Source organism: Gymnoscopelus braueri (genome assembly GCF_963280865.1).
Source record: "Gymnoscopelus braueri genome assembly, chromosome: 7".
Classification (NCBI taxonomy): domain Eukaryota; kingdom Metazoa; phylum Chordata; class Actinopteri; order Myctophiformes; family Myctophidae; genus Gymnoscopelus; species Gymnoscopelus braueri.
The window spans coordinates 32,330,033-32,343,112 of record NC_137608.1 but is presented as its reverse complement, the minus strand read 5'-3'; the positions used below and the strand labels follow the sequence as shown (position 1 = coordinate 32,343,112).

Genomic DNA, 13,080 nt, shown 5'->3' with positions numbered 1-13,080 from the left:
ACAAACAGATATACAGGAGACAGGCCCCTGGGGCTGTCACGAGTAGGACATTTTACTTGACGATTAATTATCGCTCAAATAATTGCGATTAACAATTTAATTGTGTTTCTGTCGTTGAACATTATTGGAACATTATGAATAAAAAACACTTTTCATTACGTTTGGTTTTTAGCCTTCGTAAACAAAAGTTGCACAATAGTGGAAATAGCCGATCTACAAGCTTAAAACTTTTTGAGCTTGTAGATCTGGAATTTCCATTATTTTTGTCACTTTTTGAAAATATATGAACATTTTTTTTTTTCTTAAATTTTTATCCCACGATTTTGTAACCCTATTTTTTACACCCAGTGCCAATTGTCTATGTAATCCTGGGCACTACCTTCCCTCTGCCAACCTAGGGAGGCCAGGGCCGAGCTCATGCCTCCTTCAATGCATGAGAGCCAACTGACCTTCTTGTCACCTGACAGGGGAGAGTTTCCCTGGTTGGACGTAGCGCGTGGAAGGAACACGTTATTCCAACCAGTTCCCTTCCCCTCCATCAGGCGCCCCGGCTGGCCAGGGGGAGGCAGTATAGTGACCAGGATTACTGCATGTTTTTGTGAGGGTATCTACCCTAGGAGACACGGGGAGAACATGCAAACTCCACACAGAAAGGCCCTTTCGCCAACCCCACCTAGGGTATGGGCACTGATGACGCGGAGGAGAGAACACGCCCCCAGCGCCCACAGCGTCCCCTGCGGGAATCGAACCCAGGACCTTCTAGCTGTGAGGCGACAGCGCTACCGACTGCGCCACCGTGTCCTATATATGAATATATGAACATTTTTAACGTGGAAATGATTTCGACAATTATGCACAAAATAATTGAGATTATCTCAAATAATTGAGATTAGGCGATTATGTAATAATTGTGATAGGCCTACAGGCACCCAGACAAAGAAAAGCTAGACAGATTGTGACTGACAAACAGATGGACTAAAAGACAAAGACACACAGAACCAGGTGGCTAAAAGTAGCTAATGATCAACATGATGTCTCCAATCGACTCATTGTTTGATTGAATCTCATCATTTAAAGTAGTTTGGCGTAACTGCATTACATTGCCTGTGCATGCTGCTCTTTTATAAGCCCCATGGCTAATAAAACCAAACGGATGAATGGCGTTTTCATTCGTGCTTGTGTTGCCTAGTTGGACAATTAAAGGCCAATGTTTTTTCCAATTTTGAACCAGAATCCTCTTTGTACGGTGCGGATATTAAAATTTGACAGAACACTCTCCGACGTGTTCTGTATCTCGAGAGCTAACTTTCAAAGGCGCTGGAAACGCCGCCAGCCTAGACTTACTTGACTTAAGCCTTTTGCTCCACTAGGGAACATTGACAAACTGTCCTCCATTTCACTCAGTTATGAGCATGTTTTAAATACATGAGGGTGACATGCTAGCCTAGGTTTCAAGTTAAAAAGTTGTTTTGTGACAGACAACATTGACACCAATGTATCAAGTAGTATTGCTTAATGTATTCCAATAAGCTATCAATGCCTTGACGTCCTGCTGTTCCCTCTGTGTGAGAGAACCTCATGGATTGTTGATAAGCAACATGGCCATGAAGTATTTATTCATGAAATTTTGCCACTGTAGGAGCTTTTTCACCATTAAGGTCAGCCGGCAAATTCACCATATATGATACGAAAAGCAATGATTATTCCAATAGAAACTGAGCTAAATGGACATGGCTTTTAAACACAGAGTGCAGCTAAGAATCTGTATGTGTGTGTGTGTGTGTGTGTGTGTGTGTGTGTGTGTGTGTGTGTGTGTGTGTGTGTGTGTGTGTGTGTGTGTGTGTGTGTGTGTGTGTGTGCGTGCGTGCGTGTGCGACGCGTGTGTGCGACGCGTGTGCATGTGTGCGTGCGTGTCTGAGTCATTTCTCCATGTTATTGCTTTAGAGCCGAGTAGTTTATAAAAGTTGGACTCAAACACAGGCCCACTCAGAGCTGTTATGCAACACAGAACTAAAGGAAGCACACACACACACACACACACACACACACACACACACACACACACACACACACACACACACACACACACACACACACACACACACACACACACAAACATGCACACAAATAGACGTCACCCTCGCATATTCACATGCAATGAAACCTAGCTGTACTCATATCTGATCCACAACACAGCACCTGTGATTCTTGAAAATAATTTATACTACAGTAAAACATTACTTGAAATTTGAAAATCAGTAAAAAAAAAAACGGTGAGCAAAGCCGTCGGATGACTAGTATAAATTAGGTTTAAGTGTCATTCTGTGGTCTGTAAATACTTTATTAAAATGCTTCAAGCCTGTGTCTCTTCCCTCTATCTCCATCATTCATCATTCTGAGGTCAACATCCCCCAACTCTCTGTCTCTCTCCAGACTGTCTGCAACTGGGTTTCTGATTCAGCGCGCCGAACTAGTGTTGCCATGTCTGCTTATTATAAGCGACTTTGGGCGCAGGCTTGTTTTCCTGTAAAGTTGCTTGTAAATATTAGAAGTTGCGGGTTGCGTTTTTTTGGGCTTGTTTCTAAAGTGTTGTTGCTCATTTGGGCTTGCTTCAGTTTAACCACTTTAACACTACATACATACATCGGCTATTAAATAGTTTTAATAGTTAAATAGTTTTAATAGCAGAAATTCACAACGTCTGCAACACGTGTGAGCTTGTAGATCTGCTATATATTTTTTATATTTAAAAACAAATTGGCAAATTTTTATGTTTTTGAAACATTTTACAAGCATAAATCTTGTGTGGGGGTCCCTGGCACAAAATATTTTCAGATGGGGGTCCATGGCCAAATACATATTAAAGGAGAATTCCAGTCATTTTAGATGTTTGCTTTGATGTGTCGCTAATCACTCACCAACATACAAAGGGCCGTTGAATTTTTCCAGAGAAGCCCCTGTTGTCCATTGTGGAGATCCCTTCCACTGGCATAATGGAGTAATGCGGATAAACAAAAATCGCCTATTTTAGCAGCTCCAAAGTTCGTTTTTTTCCCACTAACCCTCATTATGCAGCGTACTGACACTCAAACATGCACTGAATGTCCCTTATGAGCTGCCGTTCATGCAGAACGACATGGAGCTGGTTGCTTGTTTCTCTCACAGAATCTGGCAACACCGAGGACTAGCTTCACGTCGTTCTGCATGAACGGCAGCTCATAAGGGACATTCAGTGCATGTTTGAGTGTCAGTACACTGCATAATGAGGACTAGTGGGGAAAAAAACTAACTTTGGAGCTGCTAAAATAGGCGATTTGTATGTTGGTGAGTGATTAGCGACACATCAAAGCAAACATCTAAAATGACTGGAATTCTCCTTTAATTTGGGGGTCCTTGACATTGGTTGTTGCTTGTTTCTCTAGCAAAATCTGGCAACACTGCACAGAACATCATCAACTCACTAGAGAACACAGCTGGACAGGAGGGAGGGGATAGACTTTTATACAGTGGTGGAAAAAGTAATCACATTTCTTACTTAAGTTAAAGTATCAATACTGCAATGAAGAAGTACTCTAGCTGTTACCAGTAAAAGTCAGGAATTCTAAATTTACTTGAGTAAAAGTACAAAAGTATTGGTATCAAAATGTACTACCAAAAGTAGAAAGTACTCATTATGCAGAATGTCCCATTTCACAAGTTTTCAAATGTATGAAATGTATACAAATCTTTAGAAAATAGTGTCGCATCGCATATTGTCAGCTTGTAAGATCGGCTATTTTCGAATGGCCGAAAAGTATGTAGGGCTGAAGTGGATAATGTATGTTTTGTAATAATAATCAAAATCTACAAAGTAACTGGTAACTCAAGTTTTCAAATAATTGTAGTGGAGCAAAAGTACAATATTTGCCTCTGAGATGTAGTGGAGTCAAAGTACTGAAAATTGGAAATACTCCAGTGAAGTAAAAAAACAAAAAAACAAAATTGTACAGTAAATGTACTTAGTTACTTTACACCACTGCTTTTAGACAGAACTGGAGAAATTGAGAGGGAAAGAAAGAGAATCAGAGCAGAGGTACAGAAACAAAGCATGACAGATAACGGAATGAGAGAAATCCAGCATAGGGAGATAAACAGAAATAAAGAACAGAACAAGAAAAGACAGAAAGACTTGGAGCTGTGAAAGAGATGATATCTACTGTTGTACTGTGTAAGCTGTGGTGACAGAATATAGGTTGTCTTTTTTGTTTGGAGAGTTTGAGAAACAGAGAAAGAGAGAGAGAGATTTAATCACAGAGAGAAAGGGAAGAGAGAGACCGTTCAAGAGAGAGGGAGAGGGATACCTAGAATGACAGTTGTTTTTCATGCAGCTGTTTTATGTCATGTAAATGTTTTTTTAGTCAGAGAAGCGCTGAAAGAGAAAGAAAGTCAAGAAAGAATGAGTGAAAAGGGGGGAGGGTGGAGGCAGAGATAGAGAGAGAGAGAAAGAGAAAGAGAGAGAGAGGTAGAGAGAGAGACTTAAGAGCACCAGAGAGTGAGCAGCTTTATGTAATGTGTTGGCTTCTGTAGAGGCCTGCTCAGATTCCTCTACTGTTGCTCATCTTTCTACTATCACATGACTATTGGGGGGGGGGGGGAGAGAGAGAGAGAGAGGGGGGGGGGGGGGGGGGTGAGAGAGGGGGAGGGAAATAGAGGGAGAAATGAAGATCACAGAGAGAGTGAAAAAAGGAGGGAGAGAAATGGGGGAGAGATAAATAGAAGATATAGGAGAGAGAGAGAGAGTGAAAGAGCTGAGGCTGCATGCTACTTCTGAATGTTGCTGTATTACAGTAGGCATTTCATTCAGGTATTCCAGTGCTCTAGCTCAGACCAGTGAAGATCAATGCCAGGAAAATTAGCTCTAGCGTCTCAACGCTCTTTATGTATAGTATTTCTCTTGGAACATTTGAAGTTTGATACTTCAGTCAAATCATAGAAATAGAAGAACAGCCCTGACTTAATTTCAATTGATGAGCAGAAACTGTTGCAAAATGAGCAATGAATGTGTCTGACAATTTATATAGTGCGGTGCCTCCCATTTGGTGGACGTTTTCAGTTAACTAAGTGTTTATTGGTTTTCTTTGGAGTTTAGAGTTGCAATCGATAAGATTTATGTTCTTCCTGGGATTCGAAACCAGGTCTCCCGCACAGGACACAGAACATTTCTACTACTAAGCTAAGACGAATGCCCGCATGGGGAGGGCATATTTGGGTCTAAATTGCTCCTTTGAAGAGCAGGTAGACCACATCCAGTAGTTATATTAGTCAAAACATTTTCTATTCACTAAAAGAAGTTACGGATTGCAGCTCTAACAACAATGGACAGCCATAGGGCCTGACTTTTGTCCTAAGGCTAATTAGGTACACACACACACACACACACACACACACACACACACACACACACACACACACACACACACACACACACACGTCTCAGGGGTTGAGAGGGAGAGAAACAAAAACACGCATCTAAAAAACAGACCCAGGGAGAGAAGTCCCTATACCCTCCCTCACCAGACCAAACATGAGCCAAAAGCCTCAACATTCCAAACATTCAACGCAACCCAAATCCCATTCTCTCTCTCGCGCGCTCTCTCACTCCTTCGTTCTCTCTCTCATATACACAGGAATCCACATGCCTCACTCACACACACACACACGCACGCACGCACGCACGCACGTACGTACGCACGCACGCACGCACGCACGCACGCACGCACACACACACACACACACACACACACACACACACACACACACACACACACACACACACACACACACACACACACACACACACACACACACACACACACACACACACACACACACAAACAGAATAGAACGGAACGGAACGGAACGTAGCAGAGCGGAACGGAACGGAACATTGAAGAGTACCGTGCTGTACATAATTCACTGTAGATGACACAGACAGCACAACATAACACATGATGCAAGCTGGGGTAAATAATGACAAACATTAGACAGTGCATGTATGGCTGCTTGCAGGCCGATTTTTTATCTGTCGGGGTAATTTCCCGGCCTTGGTCAAGTTGACAACAGTTTGCTGGCTGATTGATTGGCTTACAAGCTTTACTGTCTGTTTTTCTAGTTCATTGTCTTGCTCCCTGACTCATGGGCTGCAGGCTGGCTGGCTGACTTGACTGAGTTGCTGGTTTCCTGAACACACTTTTTGTCCACCAGATAACTTAATTTCATGACTGCTTTACTGGCTTGTTAGCTGACTACATTGGTGGATGCTTGTCTTGACCGTCCGACAGCCTCTCAGACTCACAGACTGTCTTGGTTAATGTCTTACTGACTGGTTCTCTCACACAGGCTGTGGCTGCATAGCAGGCCATCTGATTACACAACACAATAAACAATGTAAGACTCGAGTGCTCTGCAGAGGCCTGGCCTCAAACCAACACACACACACGGACGCGCACGCACACGCGCACACACACACACACACACACACACACACACACACACACACACACACACACACACACACACACACACACACACACACACACACACACACACACACACACACACACACACACACACACACACACACACACACACACAGAGAGAGAGAGTTACACCATGAAGAAGCATCCACACACATCAGAGAAACTGTTTACACAAGCATAGTACAGTACATAAGCATGCTCTCTCTCTCTCTCTCTCTCTCTCTCTCTCTCTCTCTCTCTCTCTCTCTCTCTCTCTCTCTCTCTTTCACACACACACACACACACAATACAGGTCCTGATAGAATCCAACTGTAGGGAGAGATGTAACAGTATGCCATTTTTTTCGGTACATGAAACAGTATTGATATCCTAAAAATTTCCACGAGGGCAATTATGTGCAGTGCAACTCCACTCGCGATTCATGACAAAGTAAAGCTACACTGTAACATTGTCTGATTAACGTTACTCACACAGCAGTCCAAAAAATATTAATTCAGCCCGGACGGTTGGCGTAACCGTCTGGGAACCTTTGCTGCGTGTCACCCCCATCTCTCTCAGCCTACTGTCCTATCAATAAAGGTATAAATGTGTGGCCTAAATACCAAACTCTTCTTAGGTTTTCATATACAAACAGCAGTGATTTACATTCGGACGTTACGTTGGTAAGTCCACAAGATAGATCACATATTCCAGTTTGCCAATGTCCACGTTTTATCCTGTTCTGTTCTGTTCTGTTCTGTTCTGTTCTGTTCTGTTCTGTTCTGTTCTGTTCTGTTCTGTTCTGTTCTGTTCTGCCGGGAACAAAGCATTGCATGTCTGAATTCAACGGCAATTTAAGAGTAATGCTTGAAGGTAGATAATATTTCAAAAATATTGTCAATACTTCATACTAATTCAAAGACTGGCAAGAAGTGATAAATGCTCTTAGGTTAAAAGGTTTCTCAGTCAGCGTACCCCTGATCTAACCCTTGCACTCTTTGCTCATATAGTGTAAAAAATAGCTGTAGTAGGCCTACAAATGTAAACAAAAAAACAGTACACAGTAAAGTCTTCACTGTAAATGTATCCATTTGTAACTCAAAGTGTATACAAATGTAACCAAACCCACCCTTACCGGTCCATTTGGTAACATTTGTTATGTACACCCTCAGTTAGATTAACACTCAGGATTTTAATGTGTATAGGGATTCATCCCTATGCCAGAGTAAGGTAACACAAGGTTTGAAAAAGAGCTTCAAATATCTGAAGAATCTGGGGTGTGCTTGATGCGACTTGTCAGGCCCTTCAACAGCCACTCACTCACTAATGAAAACATTCTAGTCAAGGTCAACAAAATCTAACTCTAAACACACAATGTAGGATTTTTAACCAAGTAAATGTTGTATTCCCTTTTTTTTCACTGCATCCGCACTGAACTGAAATGCACGCAGGGTAAATTATATTATATTATTGATGAGGACTTTAGCGATGTTTTACAGACACAACACTAAAACTTAAAATAGGCTGTCACATATTGTTAGCATTTAGATCTGGAATGTTGAGATTAATTCATGTAATTAATCCAATTATCATGGCATTTGGGGCTGTGATAATGAAGCTAGCCTTTGGTTTGGGTTTGGATTACAGATTGGGACTTTATATGATTTCCGTAAGTAAATCCACACTGAAATGCTGAATGTGAACGTGTCATTTCAGACCATGTCTGTCCTCGTAAAGAACACAGACACTGAGGCACAATAATAGGTAGGGCAGGAATGCGTGGCCGCAGGGTATACTATACACCTATGAAACCACACACACACGCACACACACACACACACACACAGATACCGTACCTGCCAACATTCATGTGTAGCTGCAGGGTATCCACCTAGAACATATAGGGCTGTCACGATCATGACATTTTGCGTGACAATTTGTCACACAAAAATACTGGGCAAGAAATTATGTTTGAAAATGTATGAAAATTTTTCGTGGAAACGATAATGACATTCTGACGATAATGCAAAAATAATAACAATTATTATTATTAATTGCGATTAGGTGATTATGTAGTAATTGTTACAGGCCTAATGACATGACACCATACATCCACACAAAAACATATCTGCCAACACATGCACACATACACACACAAATAAACACAAGGCATGTAGCATCGCTCTTATCCAGAGCGACATAAAGTGCAAAGTATGTGTAATGAACATTTTCTGCATGTACGTGCATGCCATGCATGCACGCACATGCACCTAGATTCAGGTATGTAAAGAATGGTTCATCTGTCAATGTATGTGTTTGTTTTAAGATATATGTCTATCCAGGGGCTCCACCATGATACAACTGTATCATCAGACCAACTTGATTTATGCTTGACTGACTGTCCAACGAATTGTCTGTGTCCAGAGAGTTGAAGTGATTAAGACCCCTTAAAACCTATAACCTACACAAGTCTAGTTTCTCCAGCAACCAACTTGGGTAAAAAAGGCATCAAACAGAGAATTAAGACACTTCACTGGAACCAAACAAAAGAAATCAACAGTATTTACAGTACAACATTTCAATGGAAAATTTTAAATTGAAATGCCAAAATAGAAAATGTAATTAAATTCCTGTAGGCAGGGGTGGCCCACCCTGACCATTGAACAGTACAGGAAAGACTAGTCTATATTGTCTGAGTTCAGAGGAGAGAGCCATGTTTAGTGTCTCTGCTAACGATCAGTTTAACGGATAATGTTTTTCTAATTGACACAATGAGACACAGATTATGGCTTGGCAGCAGTGTAAATATTCACAAACAAACACACAAGCAGCACTCACTCAGTCATTTAAATTCTTCAATAATCCTTGTTCTCAACTGTAGTCACAGCTACTATAGAGCGTCGCAGTTCCCGCCCACAAACTCAATGCATTTTTCCATTGACATTTCCAAAAATATTTATATCTATTAATTTAAGCCTCGAATCAAGCCATCATGACATGACATGAATCATGACCATAAACGTTTGATTCTGTGATTTTTTTTTTGTTGAAAACGGCAAAACAAAGGGTATTTATTAAATATAGTATATCATATAATTAAATATAAAATAAATAAAAAAATCACAGAAAAAAACGTTTTATGGTCATGATTCATGTCATCTCGTGATGGCTTGATTCGAGGCTTAAATTAATAGATATAAATATTTTTGGAAATGTCAATGGAAAAATGCATTGAGTTTTTTCTTCCGGCACCAAAAAAAACAGGAAGTGGGCGGGAACTGCGACGCTCTATATGCAGCTATTGGCTATTCTCTGTCCCTCTTCACAAGTAGCCTATTACATTTCAAGCCCCAGTCTGCAATTGGCAAATAATGGCCTTAACTGAAATGTGATTTCCCTGCACTGGCTGTTTATTACGGTATGACAGACAACAATGAGTTTTAAATCAATTGGGATGCTGTAAATTCTACTTTGTTGTTGCAACCATTGAAGTAAAACATACACGTATTTTGAGTTATAGTCTAATCAATGTTTATTGACCAGGAATTGAAATGAAATATGATCTTCTCATAATTGGGGCTTTCATTTGAATACTGGATTGTAAAATCGTGCAACTGAAAAAAGATGTTGTGGATTGGGTGGGTATTATTGACAGGGTTGACGTGATGATTACTGATACAATCTAGGCTCTTCTACTGTACCTCCAGTAGGAACTAACGTCAAACCTGTCACAGCTACTTAATGTCTCTGTATCTATATATGTCTCTGTCCATACTAGGATCATAATGTTAAACGGCATTCCACTGCACATTATCGTTCACCAGATCGAACCATAACTAATGAAGTCTGAAGTATCTCCCCCATTACTCTGCACAGATCAGTATGTGGCTGGCCAAAGCGATCTCTGCACAGGTAGGTAGGAGCAAATCTGGTACAGGTTTATGATGTAAAAATACCTCTACCCTCACTTACGAAAACTAATTTATCATCTACATGCCAACAAGCCAAATTATGGAGAAAATAATTTATTTCAGTTCTTGATTATCTTGTCTTTTGATCAGACACCATACCGTTTCCTGTCCTTCTTCACCTCAGTTTTAATACTTTGCAAAGCAAGAAGCTGCTTTGTAGAGGGCTGGCTGTGAGCGCATTCCCCTTTATTAGTTATCAATATGTATTCTAGTGGCACAATGAAAGGTTATACCACATATCATGGTCCTGTGAGTTCAAATCCAACTCCTGATTTTGGCACATAATCAGTTTTTCTCTCCCACCCTCTCTGTCATCCACATTGTCTATATCATAGTGTTTCTGTGATTATGCACACTGAATTAATTAAATATTTTTAAATAATTTTGATAAGAGAACTATTTATTCATCACACATCGGTCCTAAATATGAACCCCTCAGCCTTAGTACAGTGTTGTACTGTACTCTCTCTCTCTCTCTCTCTCTCTCTCTCTCTCTCTCTCTCTCTCTCTCTCTCTCTCTCTCTCTCTCTCTCTCTCTGACATGTGTGTGCTGTGTTGGGGATCCAATTTACCTCTTTGCTATTTACCCATAACCCAGCAGTCTCAGGTTACGTTGCTTCCCTTAGAGCTCACTCCTGCACAACACATATACAGTGACTAGTAGTCTAGTCCCTAAACAGGATAAATGTGTTGTGAAGCCAGTATGTCACCCATCTGCATAATCTATGACCAATGTCATGGAGATGACCATTTATTGTACTTCATTCGGTTTATAAGCCCTGGGTGTTTGTATCTTACCTTAACAAATAGGTTAAAAAACAAATGTGTGTCTTATCACCTTTTTATCAACCAATCAATTTGACACTTAAATGCACAGCTGTGTATTGCAAAAATAGTGAAAATAGCAGATCTACAAGCTATGACATACCCAAAATGAGGATCGATTATTCATCGATTATTTTATTAAATTATCGATATTTTTTTATAATCAAATAAATTGATGAGTTCAATTGACTAGATTTGATCTTCGCAAAAACAAACAACATGTCAAATCCTGTCAATGTATATGGAAGTTCCCATAGCCTATTCCCCAGCATCTGTATTCTGGGGAAAGCGTCGCAGAAAATAACAGATCTACAAGCTCCCAACAGCTAAGTTATTTAATAACAGAAAAAGTCACTAGTATAGAGCACCGAGGGACTCCACTCACTTATTAAGAGGTTATAAGCAAGGAAAATTAACATCAAACCTGCTGGCACTGGCTGCCCTGAACTCTCTGACCCCCCCTCTGGTGAAATGTGTGGCTCAAGACACAATTATTAAACAAATGTATCATGGTAGGCTAATCATCTGCCGAATTACCCATCTATTCAATAATTCAGAATTAAATCAATAATTGTATATATCAATTAACTAAAGTAGCCTACTAAGTGATTGTTCGTTGGGTCAAGTCACCTGTCAACCACATTATGACGTTGAAGCTGCCATAAATGAATAGGCATCAATTGGGCCTACAGTACTACAGCCCTCATATAGGTGGTGTTGCCAATGCCATACATACTCACAGTGAGTCCCAACAACAGCCTGGAGTTCGGCTTCATTTGAACTGGTTAATCTGCCACCAATACATTAACCTCGCCTGTTCAAGACTAGCCTATATTGATCTAACGGTAAATTGTGTTTTGTTTTCGCCTATACCTCTCTCGTTAGCATATTTCAAAAGTATTCTCAGGCTGGCCGAATTTAACTTGAAAAGTTTGTTATAAAGACAAGACAACATCGTCCTTTCACGCGATTAACTTAACAGCAGCGGTGCGTAAAAATGTGTTGTTGTCTCTTTTTATGAAGGTCTGGATCGGATTGTGTTCACCTATTATTTCCATCTAGGCCTGCAGTATAGCCTACATCACACAGTGTTGTCATCGCTGTCACGAGATGTAGGCTAAATGCCACTCTTCAAAAAAAATCCTTCCAAATATTACAACGTCCGCCGACGCTCTGTGCGTAAAACTCTGTCTCCATTCTGGTTAATCGCAACAAAGAGGCCAACAAAAACAGCGATGGGGAAACTTTTGTCTGTATTCCACACAACTTCTTCACACTTCAGATTATGAAACGGCGACAACATCCAGCTATTTATTTACCTGGTCGCAGTTTTCTCACAAGATTCCCGACAACAAGGTTATTTCTTTTCCCTTTGTCCTCGATCGGAGACACGCGGATGATTAAAAGAAGACTCAGATCATTATGGAGAAAATTGATATCGGGGTATTGCAGCAACAATGCATCGGAAGAAGATTTGCACACTGACTCAAAAAAAAAGAAGTTTCTATGTACGTTTTACATCACATCCCGCTTCCGTCGAGGAGGAGGAGGAGTAAGGAAGGGAGGAAGGGGCAGCCAACTTGAGCCCACTCTGTGTGAGCTACAGTGGTGGAAAAGGTACTCACATGCTTTACTTAAGTAAAGGTATCAATACTGCAATGTAGAAACACTCTGTTACAAGTAAAGGTCCGGAATTCAAAATTTACTTGAGTAAAAGTACAAACGTTTTGGCATCAAAATGTACTTAAAGTACCAAAAGTAGAAAGTACTCATTATGCAGAATGTCC

The 13,080-nt window shown here is 40.7% G+C and overlaps 1 protein-coding gene across 3 annotated transcripts in view; it reads right to left on the bottom strand.

Moving 5' to 3' along the window:
- The window catches only part of ddr2l (discoidin domain receptor family, member 2, like), a 30,324-nt gene extending 17,518 nt beyond the window's left edge, over window positions 1-12,806 (bottom strand). For 2 of the 3 annotated variants that reach the window (XM_080434058.1, XM_080434060.1), the window contains exon 1: window positions 12,613-12,806. The gene's annotated coding sequence lies outside the window, so the exon portion shown is untranslated. The remainder of the gene's footprint in view (window positions 1-12,612) is intronic. The other variant, XM_080434059.1, reaches the window with a different exon arrangement.
- Window positions 12,807-13,080: the final 274 nt, after the last annotated feature.